Below are 19,701 nucleotides of genomic sequence, written 5' to 3'. Positions count from 1 at the left end.
TGAGATCATTTACTCCATACAAAGGTAAGTGTTGTAGAACATACAAATACGAATAAGATGAAGTCCCTGACCTTCAGAGCAGGCAGAAGGAGATATAATAGGGGAGCCTAAAGCAGGATAATGGAAAGGAGGAGTATTCAGGTGCGGTAAAAATGTGTCTGGAGTACAGAGCTGGAGGAAAAAGAGTACGCAGGAGACACGTCTGAAAAGGTGGAATGTCCTTCAGGAAGCTTTCAGTTTCAAGGGACACAAACCAACTCAAGCTCCCTCCAGCAAACTGATGTAATCCTGGTATACCCGTGAGGTCCTAAGACGTGTAAATAGATGGGCAGACCCTAGGGATGTGGGTTGATAACGACGTGTCAATGTAAGTTCATTGATTGTAACAAATGTACCATCTTAGTGCAGGATGTTGATAGTGGGGGAGGCTGTGCCTGTGTGGGGGCGGGGGATATGGAAATTCTGTACTTCCCTCTCTATTTTCGGGTGAACCTGAAACTGCTCTACAAATAAAGTCTATTAATAAAGAAGAAGGGGGCGCCTGGGTGGCTCAGTGGGTTAAGCCGCTGCCTTGGGCTCGGGTCACTGATCTCAGGGTCCTGGGATCGAGCCCCACATCGGGCTCTCTGCCCAGCAGGGAGCCTGCTTCCTCCTCTCTCTCTGCCTGCCTCTCTGCCTACTTGTGATCTCTGTCTGTCAAATAAATAAATAAAATCTTTAAAAAAAAAAAAAAAGAAGAAGAAGAAAAGAAAAGATGGCGGGACTGCTGTTAGCAGACAGCCATTTGAATGGAGACAGGAACTTAAATACTTTATATTTAAAGGAGTAAAATGTTCCCTGCTGACCTAATGGAGGCCTGAGAGCCTGCCCAGCTGAGATTGTTCTCAGCCTTTGACTTTTCATCGCTTTTCTGGGATCACCTCCTTGGTTTGGTGCTGAGGATGTGTATTAGTGATAGTGAATAAATCCAGACATCCTGCAAATGTGACTTTTTAATGTATTTTATGTGCCAGACCTCGTGCTTAACGCACAGTGGTTAAACAATGACAATGCACAGGCTCTTGCCCTGAAACTTCAAAGAACCATGGAGGTTTTCTTCAAGGGTAGTCCACTGATCACCTATACTGGAAGCACTTTGAGGCAGTTGGGCAAGTCACAAAATTCAGGATCCTGTTATAGACCTTCAGAATAAAAATCTGTGGATATGTGACCCAGGAATTTGCATTTTTAACAGGTATCTGAGAACCTTGACACTCAAAATATGGCATCACCTGGGAGCGCCTTAGAGGGGCAGAGAACCCTACCACAGATGACCTGAATCAGAATCTGCATTTTAACAGGATCCTCATACATTAACGTTTGGGTTTGAGAAGCACTTTTCTGAAAGACTGTTATACACTGAAGTATATGGGTGACTTTATAACAATGTGATGAGTGCATTTACAAAGGAACATGTGAGTTCCTCTGGGTGTTCATAAAAGGAACAGAGTTCCCTGTCAGAGATTTCCAGGAGGCGTGTGATAGCAACCACTTTTTAAAGAGCAAGGAATTAGGCTAACGTGATGGGACAACGGTGAGAGGTCTCATCAGAGGAAACCACTGTACAAAAGTCCTGAAGCAAAGAGAATGCTGCTTTGTTTAGGGAATAAGAAATGTACCTCACATTGGAGTGTCTTGGTTTTGGTTTTGTTTTTGTTTTTAACTTAAACTCTGAACATCAATGGAAGGAGATATTTTGTAAAAATTTCATGGTTGGGGCAACTGGGGGCTCAGTCCGTTGAGCAGTCCGCTCTTGATTTTGGCTCAGGTCTTGATGTCAAGGTCCTGGAATTAGCATTCCCCCCCACCCCTCAAGGGCTCTGCACTCAGCTGGAGAGTCTGCTTGAGGATTCCCTCTTCCTCTCCCTCTGATTCTCCCCTTACTTGCACTCACAAGGTCACAATCTCTCTCTCAAAATTAATTTAAAAAAAATTTTTTTTTTTTTTTTTTTTACTTTTTAAAGATTTTTATTTATTTATTTGAGAGAGAGAGAGAGGAGGAGCAGGAGAAGCAGACTCCTTACTGAGGAGGGAGCCCCAGGAAGTGGAGGGCTCTATCCCAGGACCTGAGCTGAAGGCAGGTGCTTAACTGACTCAGCCACCCAGGTGCCCCCAGAAAAATTCTACGGTCAAAGATTTTTTTCATCAATGTTTAAGGAAGGGGGCTGGGATCAGATTTTCCATTTCTTTCCTAAAGCTGCTTTTTCTAGCCTCCTTGGACAACCGTTTTGTTTGTTTCTTTGTTTGACAGCCTTTTCTTCACTCATTCATTTGAATGGCGCTTTGTGCCTGTTGCGAGAAAAGAAACAGTTCTGCCCTCACGGAGTTTATAGGAGAGGCTGGGGTAGGGGTGGAGAAGCCAATAAAATAGGAAAATAAACGCATAATTATAAATTGAGGAAATGGTTAGGAAGGGTGCTATGATAGGAAATAGAGCGGGAAAACTCCAAGGAAAAGCTTATCCAGCTAGACCAGCAGATCTTGAAAGTGACCCAAACCACTGTGGGTTGGGTGGTATGGGGTGTCTTACGAGCACCCAGGCGCCGGTCGGTGCGTATATGAACACCACACGCGCGTGCACACACATACACACACACACCCCCCCCCCACCCCACTCTCTCTTTCCCGGGAATCCGAATGAGGGTTGAAGAGCACCCCCTTTCAACCTGCTGTCTACAACATGAAGGGCCAGTGAAAATGGATTTTCTCCGCAGCTCCAAAACTGAAATGAGAAGCAACCTCCAGGTTGCAATAGTCCCATTTTCAGAAAGAACTTATCGGAGTAATTTTCTTAGGGACCTGCTAAGAATGGGTCCAATCCTGCGGACGTGCCCAGTGAAATTTTCCAATTGCAAACATCCATCTGGGCGTTGGGAGGAGCCGTGAGGAGACTCTGCGGCCGCCGCCATTGTTTCCAAAATAAGTGTGATAAAAACCGCACAGCAGGAAACAGAGATAAGGCCTGGCTGTGCGCAGTCAGGCCCTGCCTGGCGGCCGGGTCCTGGGGCAAAAAAAGACCAGTCCTTGCGCCCCGGAACCTTATGTGTCCGGGTCTCGCTTCCCGGGTGTCTGGGGGGAAGCATTTACGAACGGGACCGCGAGCCGCGCTTGTAAACAGTCCGCCGCGCTGGGACGGTCGGCGGCCGCGCGCTCTGTCACGGTGAGGCGGGCTTGCCTGAGGGCGAGCTCCGGCCGGGAGTAGGCTGAGGGCCCCGCAGCTGAGGGGAGAGCCCCGGCCGGCGGCCAGGTGAGCATCGTGCCGGCTTCCGTGCTGCCTGGCTGGCCCGCGGGGGAAGGGTGTGGGGATGACAGTGTTGTAGCAGATACCCGAGGTGTCCCCGGGGTGGCGATGATTTTGCTGTTTCTTTCCTACTCGGGTTTTGACTTCGTGCTGGAGACTGCGGACAGTGGGTGAGGGGAGATGGCGTGGTGCATTGTCCGCTTATTTTTATACCTCGGGTATATAAGTAGAAAGCAGTTTGAAATAGCCGATCCCGTTCTGCGCGTTGTTTCTAGTCTCCCTGCTTCTGGGTCCTAGAACCCGCGTCTCGGCGGAGCCGTCCCTCCTCCCGTCGCGCCGGGGCGCCGGGACGCGGCCGTGGTTCCCTCCGTGGACGCCGATCGTTTTTAAGGTGTAGTGAATGATGCGGTGTGGCTGATGACAAGCGTGATGCGGTCTTGTGGGAGAGGATAACTAAGCTGCAAAGCCAGGATAGGGACATTTCAGACCCACTCGGTAAATGAAGTAAATGTCTGCTGACACAGATAATCGAACGGTGAACCGAGATTGGTCTAGATTTGTAGCTTGTAAAGCAGGGCAGATTTGAATTTAACAGGTTAAACTGAGATGGAGCTATGCTCTTGTAAACTTATTTGGAACTTTTTTTTTTTCCCTTCGTTTTTCCTCGGAAAAGAGAAACACTCTCTTTTCTTTAATATTTCAATATCAGGAGTCATAGCGAATTGTGATTTGTATTCATTCATAAGGTATTTTATTATAAATTGACTACATGTAAGTTTTAATTTGTTGTACCTATAATCGAATACAAGGCGGTTTTCATTTCATTAACTTCGAAAATGCCTTCACCCCAAATTGGGCTATATAGAGACATGTCTCCATCACAGAGTCTAGCTTTTAATTAGTAGAATAGTATTAGATTAAATTGCACATAGGGAAGGGTTTTGTGGGCCCCCAGGTGGCTCAGTCGGTTAAGTGTCCGCCTTCGCCTCAGTTCATGATCCCAGCCCCACACTGGGCTCCTTGCTTAGCAGGGAGCCTGCTTCTCCCTCTGCCTCTGCCACTTCCCCTGCTTGTGCTCTCTCTCTGTCAAATAAATACATAAAATCTTTTTTAAAAATTAAAAAAAGTGTTTTGAAAGCAAGTACATCAAAGAAACAATATTAATGCCTTACGAGTTTGTCTTTAAAATGAGTATTTTCACAATGTAATGTTTCATAGCAAGAACTATAAAGCCAGACTACCAGGATTCCACTTTCTGTATGGGAAGGTACATGCTGTATTTCCCAATCTGTAGAATGGGTTTAATAATAGTACTGATCTCATAGAGTTGTTATGAGGATTGAATGAATTAGTATTTTTAAAGCATTAAAAACAATGTGTGTAATAATTGCTGTATCCATGTTTGTTAATAAATACAAAAGGGGCCCCTTGTTGGGAGAGCATGTGTCTTAAGCTCAGTTGGGAGAGCATGTGAGTCTTAATCTCCGGGTCATGAGTTCAAGCCCCATGTTGAGTGTAGAGATTACTAAAAAATAAACTCTTTCACTGATTTTTTAAAAAAATATTTTATTTGTTTATTTGACAGAGAGATCACAAGTAGGCAGAGAGGCAGGCGGAGAGAGAGGGGGAACTAGGCTCCCTGCTGAGCAGAGAGCATGATTCGGGACTCCATCCTAGGACCCAAGGATCATGACCCCAGCCGAAGGCAGAGGCTTTAACCCACTGAGCCACCCAGGCGCCCCTCTTTCATTGATTTTTTAAAAATACATGTAATAAAAATAAACCAGTGTCAAAAGTAGGATGGTGGTTGCGGAAGCTGGGGGAGGGGCAAAATGGAGAGTTTTGTTAAATGAGTATAGTTTCAGTTTTGCAAGATAAAGAGTTCTGTAAATTGGTGCACAACAGTGTGAATGTACTTATTATTGAACTGTACACTTGAAAATGGCAAAGATGGCAAATATGTAGATATTTTTCCACAATTAAAAAAATCAGTGTGGCAAAGTTAGGTATTAAAGATTATTCTTTTAGAAGGGGGAGGGACACAAAGAGGAAGAGAATCTTTTTTTAAATTTTTTAAAAAAATATTTATTCATTTGACAGAGAGAGAGAGAGAGAAAACACACAAGCCTGGGGGAGGGGCACAGGGAGAGGAAGAAGCCGACTCCAGGCTAAACAGGTATCCTGATGCAGGGCTTGATCCCAGAATCCCTGGATCACGATCTGAGCCAAAGGCAGATGCTTAACTGACTGAGCCTCCTAGGTGCCCAGAGAGGGAGAGAATCTTAAGCAGGCTTCATGCCCAGTGCAATGTGGGGCTCAGTTTCACAACCCTGAAATCGCGACCTGAGCCCAAATCAAGGCTTAACCGACTAAGCCACCCAGATGCCCCTCAAAATTCTTATTAGCATAGAGTGGCCCCATCCGGTTAACTTTGCCATTGTGCAAATACAACTTCTTACAGTCATCAGGAAGAGTCAATTATTTGTAAATTCATACAATTAAGATTTACCATAAAGAGCATGAACAAATGATAAGAAAGAATACCTATGATTCTATAGGAGGCAGAATTTTAAAAATGTCCCTCTACCAACTGCATGCCCTAATCTGCGCAGCCTGTAAAGATGATGAAATATCACTCTTCTGACTCTATTGTGTTATAGGACACAGTTGAATTTAAAATAGGGAAGATACCTGAGTAGTTCTAATCTAATCACAGGAGCTCGTAAAAGTGGAGAGCTTTCTCTGGCTGGGGAAATCCAAACAATTTGAAGCTTGAGGAGGAACAACATATTGTTGCTGTTTTGAGGGTGAAGGCGACACTTGAGAAGGAATGGAGGAGCCTTGAAGAATGCAGGATGCCTAGAATTGCTGGGGGTGGCCTAGCATGGAAACCGGAGCTTCAGACTTGGGGGCACAACCTAGGAACTGGACTAGGCCACCAACCTGAATGAGCTTGGATCTGGATTCTTTACCAGAGCCTTTTAGATAAGAGTCCAGCCTGGCCAACAACACCTCGATTTTGACCTCTTGAGAGAGATCCTGAATAGGGAACCTAGTCAAGCTTACCCAGACTTCTGACCTTCAGAATTGTGAAATAAGAAATAGGCGTTGCTTTAAAGTACTGATTTTGTGGAAATCTGTTATATAGCAGTAGAAAACTAACAGACTTCTGCAGAAAAGTGGGCAAAAGACAGCACAGACTATCCATAAAAGAGAAAATTAAGTGGCTAATAGACGTATGAAAATATGCTCCCTTTTCATTAATCAAAGAAATGAAAATTGGAACAACAGCAGGGCTCCATTTTTCCAGTGCTTAAATTTACATAGATTGTTAACAGTTTCAGTTCTTCACCTTAGTTAGTGTGCAGTGGAGCAGATACTCTCAAATGCTGTGAGGGGTGAGCAAATGATAGAACCTTTCTGAAAAGCTCTTTGGCTGCATGTATGAACAGCCTCACTAATGCTCCTACCCCTTGACCTAAAACTCCTAGCAAAGGAACTTAGAAATATTTTTACAGTTAATGTTCACAAATGCTTAATGTAGCTTTATTTTCTCATAGATTGATGGGTTTTAGGCTTTAGGCACTAGACCTAGGTTAATTATACAAGTGGAAAACAGAGAACTGTGATGGATATGTAACCATTTGCAAAAAGAAAGACATGTGCCTGTTCTGGCTTGCAAAACCAAGCTGGACCCAGACTGGTAACATCTGCGTTACAAAACACCCAGTGGTAATATTCATTGGATATTTATCAGATAACGTGACATTCTCTGTTCCAGTTTGATCACGGATGCAGCCTTCCTATAGTACTTCAAGTGAAGCTATGCATTTACGTATGTAAGAAGCTTGTAGGTAGATGGGTACTGCTTTACTTGTTTCAGAAGACCTGAGTTTAATAGGAACCTGGGAAAGATTAAATCATTCAGGCAGATTTTTTTTAGGATTCTCCGTCTCTGGACAATTTTCAGGAGCAGAGATCCCTGATATGCTTTCATCTTCTGCACTGGTTCCCTTTCTGGTTTTCATTTTGCTCTACTTGTTCACACCTACGAGAAATGTCCAGAGAGTGTCTGTTGCTCCATTGGCATCAGCCAAATGGTGATTTTCTTCATGGGGACTGTGATTTTGTATTTGGTTCATAAGTCGCTGAACCGTATTCTAGCTTAGAGCTTCTAGTGCAAGCTGAGTAATTCTGAGAACTGAGTACTGAGTGACGCTATGCTAAAAATGACACCAGTAGTAAATTCCATGCGTTATGTTTGCTCTCCTTCATTGGCTACTGTGGACATTACTGGACAGACAATAAAAAGCCCACATAATTTACCTTCATACAATAAGGTGAGAACTGTATTTGGTCTGTGGATGTGATTAGTCTTGATGACAGAGTGAGTTGTGAGCAAAACTAAAGTTAAAATACAGACGCCATTGTGTTGAGATGTCAGGCATGCTGTTTTCATTAACATTTTGTTTCTTTTTCATACATATTAACTGTTCATTTGAGTTACATGTTTTAAATTGGATTCTCTGATTCTATGCCATGTTTGTGAGTACTGGAGAGATTTATCCGTCTAGGTGTCTTGATTAGTGTAGCCAATGTATAATCCAGTACACACTGAAGCTGCCTGCTTCTGTGTTACCCAGTTCACTTGTGGACATTTATCTAACAGGGAAATTGCTAAATATCCACTTTACTTTGTGGCTTGTCTATATGATTATAAATGGAAGTTTTAGTCACAGAGCAGGGCATATACAGGCTAGAAAACATTAGAAAGGTAACCAGCAGTTTTTATGCTCCAGGAAACTAAGCAAATGATATTTTCCCATATATTCTTGATCCATTCGAGTCAGCACTTGAGCTTTTCCAGAACTACTTCTCTCTGTCCTCAGGGATTCATTGATTCATTGACTGAACAAGTGAGAGTTGAGCAGTTGTTTCGTACCGTGACACATAGCTCTTGTACTCAGAGCCAAGAGTACAACTTTGAATAAAACAGGCATAGTCTTTGCCTTCATGAAACTTATGGTCTAGTGGGGGAGACAGACAAGTAAACAGGCCATTTTACACAGCATTAAAGGCATTATAATTGAGAAGATCAGGGTGCTCTGGGGACACATAAGAGGGAAGACTAAAATGGACGTAGGAGGTCAGGGAAGAAGTGACACTTCAGTACAGACACAAAGGCTAAATTAAATTAGCCAAGTTGTGTCCCTGTGTGTTGTGGGGTGGGGTGAGGGTAAAGAGAGATTCAGGAGATGAGCCCAGGAAAGCAAGTGGCCATGGGCTTTTACAGGCAATGTTAAGGAGTGTATGGTTTTTCCAGAAGACAGCAGGGTTTTAATTTTAGAAAGCCCACTTGGGTTGCATTGTGATGACAGGAAAGACTGAAGGGAAGGAGACTCGGCGGTGGTGTCTGAACTAAGACAGTAAAGAAAGAGAGGAAGGGCTAGATTTGACACGTGGTAGAGGTAGAATTAATATGACTTGCTATTTGGAGTGATTGCAGGTGAAGGGGACAGAAAGGTCAAGGGTAATGTTCGCTTTCTGGGGCAGATGATGGTGTCCTTCACTGTATGGACAATACCAGGTCTAGGGACAAGTTGAGCGTAAGATGAGGAGCTAGGTTAGTGTACATTAAGGAGTCCTATAGAGGATATCCAAGAAGAAGTTTGTGGGTCTAGAGCTCAGGGGAGTAATCTGTTCTACCACATGGACAGCAGCTGAAGCTGACAGAAATGAAGATCACTCAGACAGAAGAGGAACTAAACAAGAGGGTTATGGGGGAAATGGAGGACTGCCTGCATTTATGATACGAACATAAGAAGGGGAACTCATAGTGGGGACTGAACTGAACATCCAGAGATAAAGGAGAAATAGCAGAAGAGGCTGCTTCAGTGTGTTGGTGAGAGCGATGCAGAGCCGGCATGCAGTAGGTCAGATACTGCTAGAGGGGTCAGATCAGCCATGCAGTGAAAAGTCTCCTGGGTTTAGCAACAAGGAAATTGTTGATGACGTTTGCCTCTGGCAGAACTGCATTTCCTCTGGAGGTGCAAATGAATGGGTGGTGAGGAGTAGAGTCAGAAAGCAAAAAGAGCAAGTTTCTTCTAGAAACTTGGAATTAAAAGGGAAGAGGAGAAAATATTTTAGCTGTAGAGGAGCTTGGAGGACAAGGGAGGGTTTTACTTACTCGGTTTTTCTTTGAGGAGAGATACTCCTTTTGAATCATCATGTTCTTGCACTAGTGAATCTCCTCACTCCAAGACCACCAGAAAAGTGGAAACAGCAACTCCTGCTGCCCTGAACAGTGCAGGCCTTCTTTGAGCAGATTATAAACCTGTCTCAGAGTTTCCTAAAGTGATTGCTGTCTCCACTCTGTGCCAGTTCATTGGTTTATAATGAGAGGAGATCAGAGACCAGGTGGACCCTTTCCCTGGCACCACACAACCCCCGTGGGCATCCTGTACCTTGCTTTGGAGTTCACAGAGCACTGCATTATGTCATTTGACTTGCTCTCCAAGACAACTTTTGAAGAGGGTAGGACAGGTATCCTTATTTGACCTGCATCAAGGTAACTGGAGTTCAGGTTCACATGGCTTGGCTAGAGTCACACCTCCGGTCATTGTGCATGGAATGTTGAAACTGAGGTCTTCCAGTTCCAGGTCTCGGTCCCAAAGTGATTGTCACTTACCGAAATATTAGATATGATGTCTGTGGATTCCTAGTAGTGTGGTCGTATGAAACCTGAGCTTACCATCTTTCAGTAGATTTAAGAAACAAGACTAAAGGTTGTGGGTCAACTTTGTTATTTGGATTGAACCCCATGTACAATGATATTCTTACCTCTGTTCCTCCCCCAAAAGAGTTCAGTTGGCTTTAGAAGGAGGCACTTTATTTGGGCATGCCTTAATAGTTAGAATATGTTGGAATTATCTATAGTCACATTTAATTTGAAAATATTTCTTTAATTCTTTTGACAGAAACACTTATTAGCAGAGTTTTTTTTTTAAAGTAAACATTTTTACAAGTGTTTCTATTTATCGGCTAAATGAAAAATGATGTCTTAGGGAAACATTAGTAAAAGGTTTGGGCAATTAGGACTATGTCAACATTTGCAAAAGCACTTATTTGGCCTAAATGAAGTCACAGTTATTATACTCTTGCAGACATTCTAAGTAATGTGTTCAAGGTCACTAAGAGAATTAAGGTTAGCTGTTTAGTTAGAGAACAGCTTTTTACCCTGTTTGTTCAGGGACCTCTCATCCACCATTCCCACAGAGACCTTACATATGACACAAAAGTATTACAGACATGATTTTTTTCAATAAATTGAGTATAAGCAGTTTTCTGGGTATAAAGATGATTTTGAGCATATTACAGACATGATTTTTTTCAATAAATTGAGTATAAGCAGTTTTCTGGGTATAAAGATGATTTTGAGCATTTAACTTTTTTGAGTTGTGGGATTAACAAAGATTTTAAAATAAATAGATTATTAAAATAAGTAATTTAAGGTTGCTGATGTTTGACACTAATGCAAACATAAATGCAAAGCACGATTTTGTAAAATTTTAGCTATATTATCGTAGGGTAATTAATTTGCTATTAAATGCCATACAAAGCTATATGTGCATTTTAGAGCCTTACTTCCGCTCACTGGCTGTATTACTTTGGACACATAACTTCATCTGTTTAAATCTGAGTTTTCTTTTCTGTAAAGTGGTGAAAATAGCAGCCCTCTGACCGGGTCATTGTGAGGGTTTAACAACATGAAGCAGATAAAGGGCGTAAATAATGACTGCCCTTTAGTGAGGACTCCGAAATATTAGCTATGACTTTTTTTAATCTTGATCTTGGCTTACTAGTAAGAACTGTCTTCGTTTTGTTTTTAAATGTTAAATACATCATTCCACACTTAAATGTGTCTGTCTACATTGAATGAGCCATTTGTAGGGCTTTTTAAATGAGTTTAGTAGCGGTAGTCTTGGAGGATGAGCAGCTATTTGAGCCCCAATTATCATATGCTGTCATCTTAATTTCCAGTCAAGAGAGCTAAAAAGAGAGATGCCTGGGCAGCTCAGTCAGTTAGGCATCTGCGTTTGGCTCAGGTCCTGATCCCAGCATCTTGGGATCGAGTCCCATGTCGAGCTACACACCCAGTGGGGCTTGTCCCTCTCCCGCTGCCCGTCACCCCACTTTGTTTTCTCTTTCTGTCTCTCTCTCAAATAAATAAATAATCTTAAAAAGTTAAAGAAATATGGACCAGTCAGAACTCCAGAATGTGTACATGCTGCTGCATTGTTTTCTAAAAATCCTATTCCATACTCTTGAATATAGTCCATAATAAAAGAAATCTAAATCCAGAACTGGAGATGAAAATGCAGTTTCTACTGTTCTTCTCCTTCATATTTTGTGAACTTTTCCTTTTTTCTGTTTGATGGACAGAGGTTTTTCTGACCTTCATGTTGGACATAGTAAAGTAACAAAGATTCATCCTATTATTTTACCTTACCTTGTTCTTATCTTTGAAGGTCATAGACTGTTTTGTCTGCCTTTGCCAGCCTTGCTTATTTCCTGACAAAACTGTAAGAGGCTGCTTGGTAGTCAAGGTTGTTGTCACAGATTAAGTAAAAGAGGGAGGGAGGGGTCATGGATGCTGTTCATGGGCACTGAGTAAGCCCGTCCTTTTGCTTAGACCTTATCATGGGTCTGATACTCTCAGGATGCCATTTGAACAAAGACCCAGGCTCACTTTTTAACAAGTTCCGTTGTAGCAGAGAAAGAAATAAAAAAATCATTTAGTTACTTCTGATGTACATTTACCCTGCATGCCCATAGGAACTGGTTTTGTGAATATGTGCTAACCCATAGGCTGATTGTTGTTTTGAAGGTTAAAATTGTAAGTATTTTCCCTTCTGCTAATCAGCTGCAGTGACCTAAGGAATTAAAGTCAATAGGAAATGAGGCATTTATTCGTTTTCCATGACATCCCAGCCATGCAGCAGTGGCCTTCTGTTGGCCAGTGATGTTTCTTTGGGTCAGAAAAACTTGGGCAGCTGGTGAAGCGCGCTCTGTACCAGTGCCTTCCATTTGTGCCATTGTTAGTTTACTGTGAGCTTACCCTTTGGTGAAGCCTTTGAAGCTCTTACCATAGGTTGAGAGCTTCATGCCAGAAGCAGCATCATTTCTAGAGCAGGTATGATTGGTTTTATTGGTTGGTTGTTTCCTTTGTCTTTGGTTTCTTCCAGCTGAAGTCATCTCTCTGTAGACTGCTACATCATTTAATTGTGTTCAGTCGTTAAAACTCTTTATTATCTCTTGATTATTAATGATTCCTTTTTTATGTTCCTGTAACACCTTTTGAGTATTTCTATTAAGGCACTGTTTACACTTACTTTTATGTTGTTTCCCCACTAGGTGTTAGGCGCTTCTAGGGCAGAAGCTCTGGTTTGGTCTCCCTAGCCTCTATCAAGTGTTTGGGTTCTTAGTCCATCCTTGTAAAGGCTTGTGGAGTATAAATGGTTCCATGGTTAGGAATTAGCTAGCTTCTAATAGGAATAGTAATTGCTTTAGATTTTACAAAGAGCTTTCACATACATTATCTGCATTTGTGCTTTATAATTCCCTAAGGTAGACCCGGGCAGGCATTGGCAGGATTTCCATTTTGCAGATAAGGAGGGCCCGGAAGTCCTGAATCAGCCTGACTTGCTTGTAGTCCTTTAGCTTAGAAGTCAGTGCTGGGACCTTAACCCTTTCTGGTCTCAGAAATTTGTGTTCTCACTGTGACACCTCTGTCCCATTGAACAAACTCAAAACTGGGTGGTGAATATGTACTCCCAATGTTCATAGCAGCAATGTCCACAGTAGCCAAACTGTGGAAAGAGCTGAGATGGCCTTCAACAGACGGATGGATGAAGAAGATGTGGTCCATATATACAATGGAATATTACTCAGTCATCAGAAAGGATGAATACCCAACGTTTGCCTCAACATGGATGGGACTGGAGGAGATTATGCTGAGTGAAATAAGTCAATCAGAGAAAGTCAGTTATCATGGTTTCACTTACTTGTGGAGCATAAGGAATAACATGGAGGACATTAAGAGAAGGAAAGGGAAAGTGAGCTGGGGGAAATCCGAGGGTGAGACGACCATGAGGGACTGTGGATTCTGAAATACATACTGAGGGTTTTTGGGGATGGGGGGATGGGTGAGCCTGGTGGCAGGTATTAAGGAGGGCCTGGATTGCCTGGAGCACTGGGTGTTATACATAAACAGTCTTGGAACATTGCATCAAAAACTAATGATGTATTTTATGGTGACTAAAAGAACACAATAAAATAATTAAAAAAAAAAAAACAAACCTGGATGGCGAATTGTTGGATTCAATCTACTTAGAGTTTATGGACCTTTTTTTTTTTTTTTTAATATTTTATTTATTTATTTGACAGACAGAGATCACAAGTAGGCAGAGAGAGAGGAGGAAGCAGGATCCCTGGTGAGCAGAGCGCCCCATGCGGGGCTCAATCCCAGAACCCTGGGATCATAACCTGAGCCGAAGGCAGAGGCTTTAACCCACTGAGCCACCCAGGTGCTCCGTTCATGGACCTTCTCATTGGACTTGGTTGTCCCAGTGATTAGACAGGGATTCCAGGAACCTCTTTTTGTTCTCCTTAGGGCCTTTGACTGACAAGAGATGAGTCATCTTGGTTTCTCTTTCATCATCTTTAAAAATAATCCTGCTACTTCTTAATTCTCTCTGTTTACTACTAGTTTTTTTTTTTTTAATCAAGAATCTTATCAAGAACTTCATATACCATACTCTAAGCCACGCATATGAAAATGATTATTCTCAGTAGAGCCAGATGGTTCTATGAGTTGATGACATCTTTAAAACTACTTTCGTGGTTCTTTCTGGGTAGCTTGCATATCAGGGTCTTGTGAACCTCCCTGGCGGTTGTTGCTTTCATTGTTATGAGCTGTCACGTATTCAGCTTTTGCCAACTGGCGTGGCTCAGATGGCACCTGCATGGGCTAAGAAGATATTCCCTGTTGCAGTTGGAGGCTGACTATAGCAAGATGTGATGTTTATGATGGAAGTTTTCACCTACTTCACCTCATTCCTAGATTATTTGAGTGGGTATTTTGTTAGTTTTTTAATCTCTATTCCTTGCCATGGAGGTAAAGGGAAGTGGAAAAAATTGAGTCTGCATTTTTAGACACACAACTGAAGTTTGTGTCTGTTTGGTTACTTAAAGTGGGTCATACTGGAACTCTGGTGGTTTTATGAAATGGGATTCCTGATCAGGAGCCGTGGATTTCCAGTCCAGTGGTCGACAAATGGGGCAGAGTAACATTACTGCCTTCAAAAGCAAAGCAATCTGAGATTTGAAATGCCACGCTTATATTTAGTTTAGTTTCTGGGAAAACATCTTGGGGCATCAAATGTCTCAATGATTTTTGAGTGGCAAACAATAAGCAAGGACAGCGATGTACTGAAAAATGCTTTAAATTGATTGTCTGGTGTATTTCAAAGGAAATGTCTCTTTACTGGTATTAGAAAGAACTTGAGCTCTAAATCAGTGGAAAATGAAACCAACCCAACTACTGATTTGCAGTGGTTCACAAAATGATTCCCTAGTGCTGCATGGGTGCATTTGTTTCTATAAAAGGTCTAAGTGAGGTCTTGGCTGCCTATCCTTTGCCATGTTATTTTTAAACCTGGTTTCTATAGTGTAGAAGCTTTCTTTACCAAGAAAATCCTAAAAGCTCAAGTCAACATATGTTTTGTCAGATTTTACTTAAATGAGCTTACAATGAATTCAAATGTACTTTTGCCAGAAAATCAGAGTGGTATTTATATTTACAGATGTCAGTGCTTTGAAAACTTACTCTTTATCCAGCTGCTCATTCAATAAATATTTATTGAGCACCTATTGTGTACTAGCCATAGTTCTAGGCCCAGTGGGGGTTGTTAAAAATGAAATAGATTAAAATCACCACTCTCAAGTTGCTGTAAGTCCAGTTGGGTAGGTGCGTGACCTCAGGCCAATTATTTGTCTTTGAGCCTCCATTTTCTGTCTGTAAAATGGAGGTAATAATAGTCACTATACATTGTGAGGCTTAGAGATACAAAATTCCAAGCAATGTAGCTGGCACAGTATGGGCCTCTGATAAATTATAATAATTATTGTCATCATTTCAGAAAGAACAGGAAGCATGCAGTATATGTTGTGGGGACAATACCAGAGACATCCTGTGGACATTTAAAGAAAAGAGCAGACTGTTTTAGGATCAGGGCTTAAAGGAAGCTTACGGAAGAAGTGGCATTGAAGCTTGTGGAATGGATAGAATTTCAGAGGTAGAGGTGGGGAGAGGGTATTTCAGAGGTAACTGTGTTAAGTAAAGTTTTGGAGTTGGGAAGACAAAATTTGAGCGATAGCATTGCAGTTCGGAGGAAGAGTTTATCATAGAAGAGAAGTGAGCAGTTGGGCAGGCAAGCCAGGCCAAGGTTGTGAAAGTTTAGAGTGTCAGGTGAGCAAGTTGGACCTTGTTGTCAACAGAAGCTTCATTGAAGGATTTTATTTGCTACTGTCCCCCCAGTGTCTAGAACAGTCCCCAGTCCATGGTGAGCGTTCAGCAGATATGTATGAATGAATAACTGATCGTGATTTTAGACAAATTGAGCTTAATTTTGTCATGAGATAAGCCAGATGGAAAAGTCTTAAGAATAGTTGGGAACCCAGGAGCAGAGGTCAGGCCTGAGATTGAGGCTGACATCAGACATTTAGAAGGCGTGAATACAAACCAATTATTGACAAGTGTGAATAAATGGACCCAGGAGACTATGTAGCTATAGTTACAGATGAGAGCTCAGGCTGTGCCACATTTGCTAAAGGGGTCAGTAAGGAAGGGAGGAAGATGGAGACCCAGAGTGATGCAGTAGAAATGAGAGAAAAGGTCAGAGTGTGTGATGTCTGTGAAACCGCAGAGATGTTTGAGGAGGGGCTGGTTAATAGTGTCAAGGAGGGTCAGGACTTGGAAGAACACTGGCATTTGTGTACTGAGGAAGTCTCTGGAGAGCTGTAGAATGGAGTTTCCATTGAGTGGAGCCTTGTGCCAGGTTGAAGGTGTAAATGGGCACAGCACATTCTGGCACATTGGTTGTATTTTTCTTTTCAAGGTTAGTAATACTTGCTTTTTGAGCATATATATAAACAGACAGTGTGCCCAAATTGTATATATAATCTGATTCCAAGTAAATACTAGATAAAACACATCTAACTATTCTGAGTTATAAGATCATGAATGATTTTTATTTTCTTTGCCATATCTGTCAGTATTTTCTGGAGTTTCTATGAATATTTATTGCTTTTAAAAGTGGAAAAACACTGTACCACTTATTTTTTAAAATGTTATTCTCCTAATGTGTTACATAGCAGTAGATTTCTCATTTATTAAAACTTATTTAGAATGTAGTCATTTAAGGTTCCTCTGGGCCTTTGAAATGGGATTCCATCTGTATTTCTAGCTGTCCTTTTCCTCTGAAAGATCCCAAACTCCTTAAGAGGTCCACACTGACATTACTTCCTTATCTGCCGCTTGTGGCTTTGCCCCCACACGCCTGCGTTGTCTTTATGTCAAAGCACCATGACAAAATCATGATCTCATACAGCCTCATAGTCCAGAAAGGTCATCTTACTAGGGTCAGATCGGTTTGTGGTGGGTTCTTTACATTATATATAACTTAGAAATTTTTCAGTCAGCTCCAGCCTTAACTGAAGTGAAGAACACATGAGAGCCACATGTACTGACTGTCCTGGTGATCCCTCCAAATTCTCATGTTTGAAAATGGATTGGCAGAAGGAGTTCACCCTAGGTGTCTTTGGTATTGCCCTTTTCTCTCTAGTCCAGCTGCTTCTAAAACTGCCTGGCCTCAGACACCTCTCAGCACTCATTCAATTCTAGTTGTAAGGCAGTTAGTCAAGTGGAAGGAAGTCAGCACTTCTACCATCCAACTTGGAGAACATGGCACCTTTGTGTGGGTTGGACGGGTATTATTGCTTACATCTGTTTTTCTGCCTCAATGTGGGAGGATTGCCGTAGTCATCCTGTTAGTTAGCCTGGCCTAATGAGCATGTAAACAACAGAGTTCCTTGTTAAAGATAGCAATACACTGATTCTCCATCCTGTTACATTGTGATGCATGCCGGGGATTCCTTGGGTTGAGCTTTTATTACCGCCCTGGCAAACGGACCTCAGTTTGTCAATCCATTAAATAGGAGAAATAGCCCTTTTTAGAGAAAGGGTATTTTATTTAAAAATAAGATATCTGTAGATCATTGAGTTTGGCTGAAAAGTAGTGTATTATAAGTAGTTTGTTGCTGACTTTGCCTTTGTTGGGCTGACATATCTTTGAAGGTCTAGTCTAGGAGCATGTGGTTGTTGAATGGGTGTGGTCCAGTGGAGCACTCTGTAATTATAGAGTAGTTTACATTTTTTAAAGGTGTGTTGGAACAGCTACCTAGTGAGTGATCCACGGGCATAGCAGTTTGATGTTAGCAACTTTATTGGATACAGGTAGCTAAGTAAAGAGCCGGGAGGTTAAATGGTTTGCCAGAGGCCACCCAGCACGTGTGTGTGGTTGAGCCAGATTTAGAACACAGTTCTAATTAGCTCCTAATTTCCGGCTTTGTGCTGAGGCAAACCACACTGCACACACACACTCATTTTATTTAGTTCACTTTGTCAAAGGAACATAATCTTCATATTTTGACCTGTCTGAATATGCTGTTGTTATTTCTAATTAATTTCAAAACCAAATGAGGCGAGCTAGGAAGAGGTGTTTGCTTGTAGAGACTAAACTTGGCGTTACATCCTTGTACTGTCATGAATTTGAGGCATATCTATCCTAGGGAGAAGATGAGGTTCTAAAAAGAATGAGGTTGTTGAAAAATGGAGCCCCAAAGGATGAAGACACAAAGATCATAAAAGAGGTTAAGTAAGGCACCCTGCCTGGTGTCTAGTCGCTTAGAGCGTAGAGTGGGATACGCGGGATAGAGATTGTCGATCATTTCAGTGCAGCGTGGCAAACCCAGGGTGCTAAGAGAGAGCCTGAGCAATTGGGAAGGCCTCCCCAACTTGGAGCAAAACATGGAGGAATCAAACAGCAAGACGAGTATTGGTTAGCATCTGCAGATGGGAGAGGTGGATGGGTCATGGAAGGGCGTGAATGTCATGCAGAAGAGGAACAGCGCATTTACTCAGCACATGAATAGTTAGTGCCTTTTTTTTTAAGCATGTCAGACACTATTCTGTGCACTTGGGATACCTTATTGAGCAAAGTGAACGTAAATTCCTGCCCTTGAGTAGCTTGTATTTTATTAGGTAGAAACACTAAACATTAAATAAATAAGTAAATTAAATGGCACTTTAGAAGATGGTAATTGCATAAGAAGAAAGGGTCAAGCCAGGTGATCGAGGTTAACATAAACAGTGACAGGTCATGTTGATAGTATCTACTATTGATATGATGTGATGAGAATGGCACTTTTCGCCTCTGTGGGGTTTTTTTCCCCCAAAACATACAGCACCAGTCTAATCGTGAGAAAAACATCAAACAAATGCCAGTTGAGGGACAGTCTATAAATACCTGGTCAGTATTCCTCAAAATTGTCAAGGTCATCAAAAACAAGTAGTCTGAGAAACTCAGAGCCAGGAGGTGGTTAAGGAGATAGGATGACTAAATTCATGAGGTGTCCTGGTTAGAATCCTGGAACAGAAAAAGGATATTAGAAAAAATTAAGGAAATCCCAATAACATATGACTTTTAGTTAATAATAATGTATCAATTCTGGTTCATTAATTGTGACAAATGTGCCATACTAATGTAAAATGTCACATGGTAAAAAACTGGCTGCGGGGTTTGTTGGTACTCACTGTACTATCATTGCAATAATTTTGTAAATATAAAACTTTAAAAATTATAAGTTTGTTTTAAAAAGGCAGAGTAAAGGGAATCAGAAGTCCAGGGTGGAGATGTATGTTACAATTTTAAATAGTATGGTCAAAGTAGGCTGCGTTGAAAAGGTGACATGAACAATCACTTCAGGAGAAAGTTGGCCATGTTGGTTCTGAGGCAATAGCTGATACAAAGACCCTGAGGTGAGAACATGCCTACAAGTTGGCCGGATGGGAGGGAGGGTTGGGAGTAGGGAGAGTATGAGCTCGTGGAGGAGGGATGGTGGAGCAGATAGAGGTGGCTTTTAGGCCACGGTTAGTCATGTACTGTGTGCCAGGAACCATGCCATTGTCTTATGTAGTTCTCTCAACTCTCTTGAGAGAGAAGTATTATGGGTTTGCTGATTTTGCAAATGAGAAAACGGAAATTAAAAAGGGAAATAACTTGCTGGAGTCCCCTTGCTGG

General features: G+C 41.9%; 1 protein-coding gene across 5 annotated transcripts in view; it reads left to right on the top strand.

The window, feature by feature from the left end:
* Positions 1-3,117: 3,117 nt before the first annotated feature.
* The window catches only part of PLEKHM3 (pleckstrin homology domain containing M3), a 178,434-nt gene continuing 161,850 nt past the window's right edge, over positions 3,118-19,701 (top strand). For all 5 annotated transcript variants that reach the window (XM_032354599.1, XM_032354602.1, XM_032354601.1 and 2 more), the window contains exon 1: positions 3,118-3,286. The gene's annotated coding sequence lies outside the window, so the exon portion shown is untranslated. The remainder of the gene's footprint in view (positions 3,287-19,701) is intronic.

The sequence above is a fragment of the Mustela erminea genome, chromosome 8 (assembly GCF_009829155.1).
Source record: "Mustela erminea isolate mMusErm1 chromosome 8, mMusErm1.Pri, whole genome shotgun sequence".
In the NCBI taxonomy this organism is placed as follows: domain Eukaryota; kingdom Metazoa; phylum Chordata; class Mammalia; order Carnivora; family Mustelidae; genus Mustela; species Mustela erminea.
This window is presented reverse-complemented; position numbering and strand designations above follow the sequence as displayed.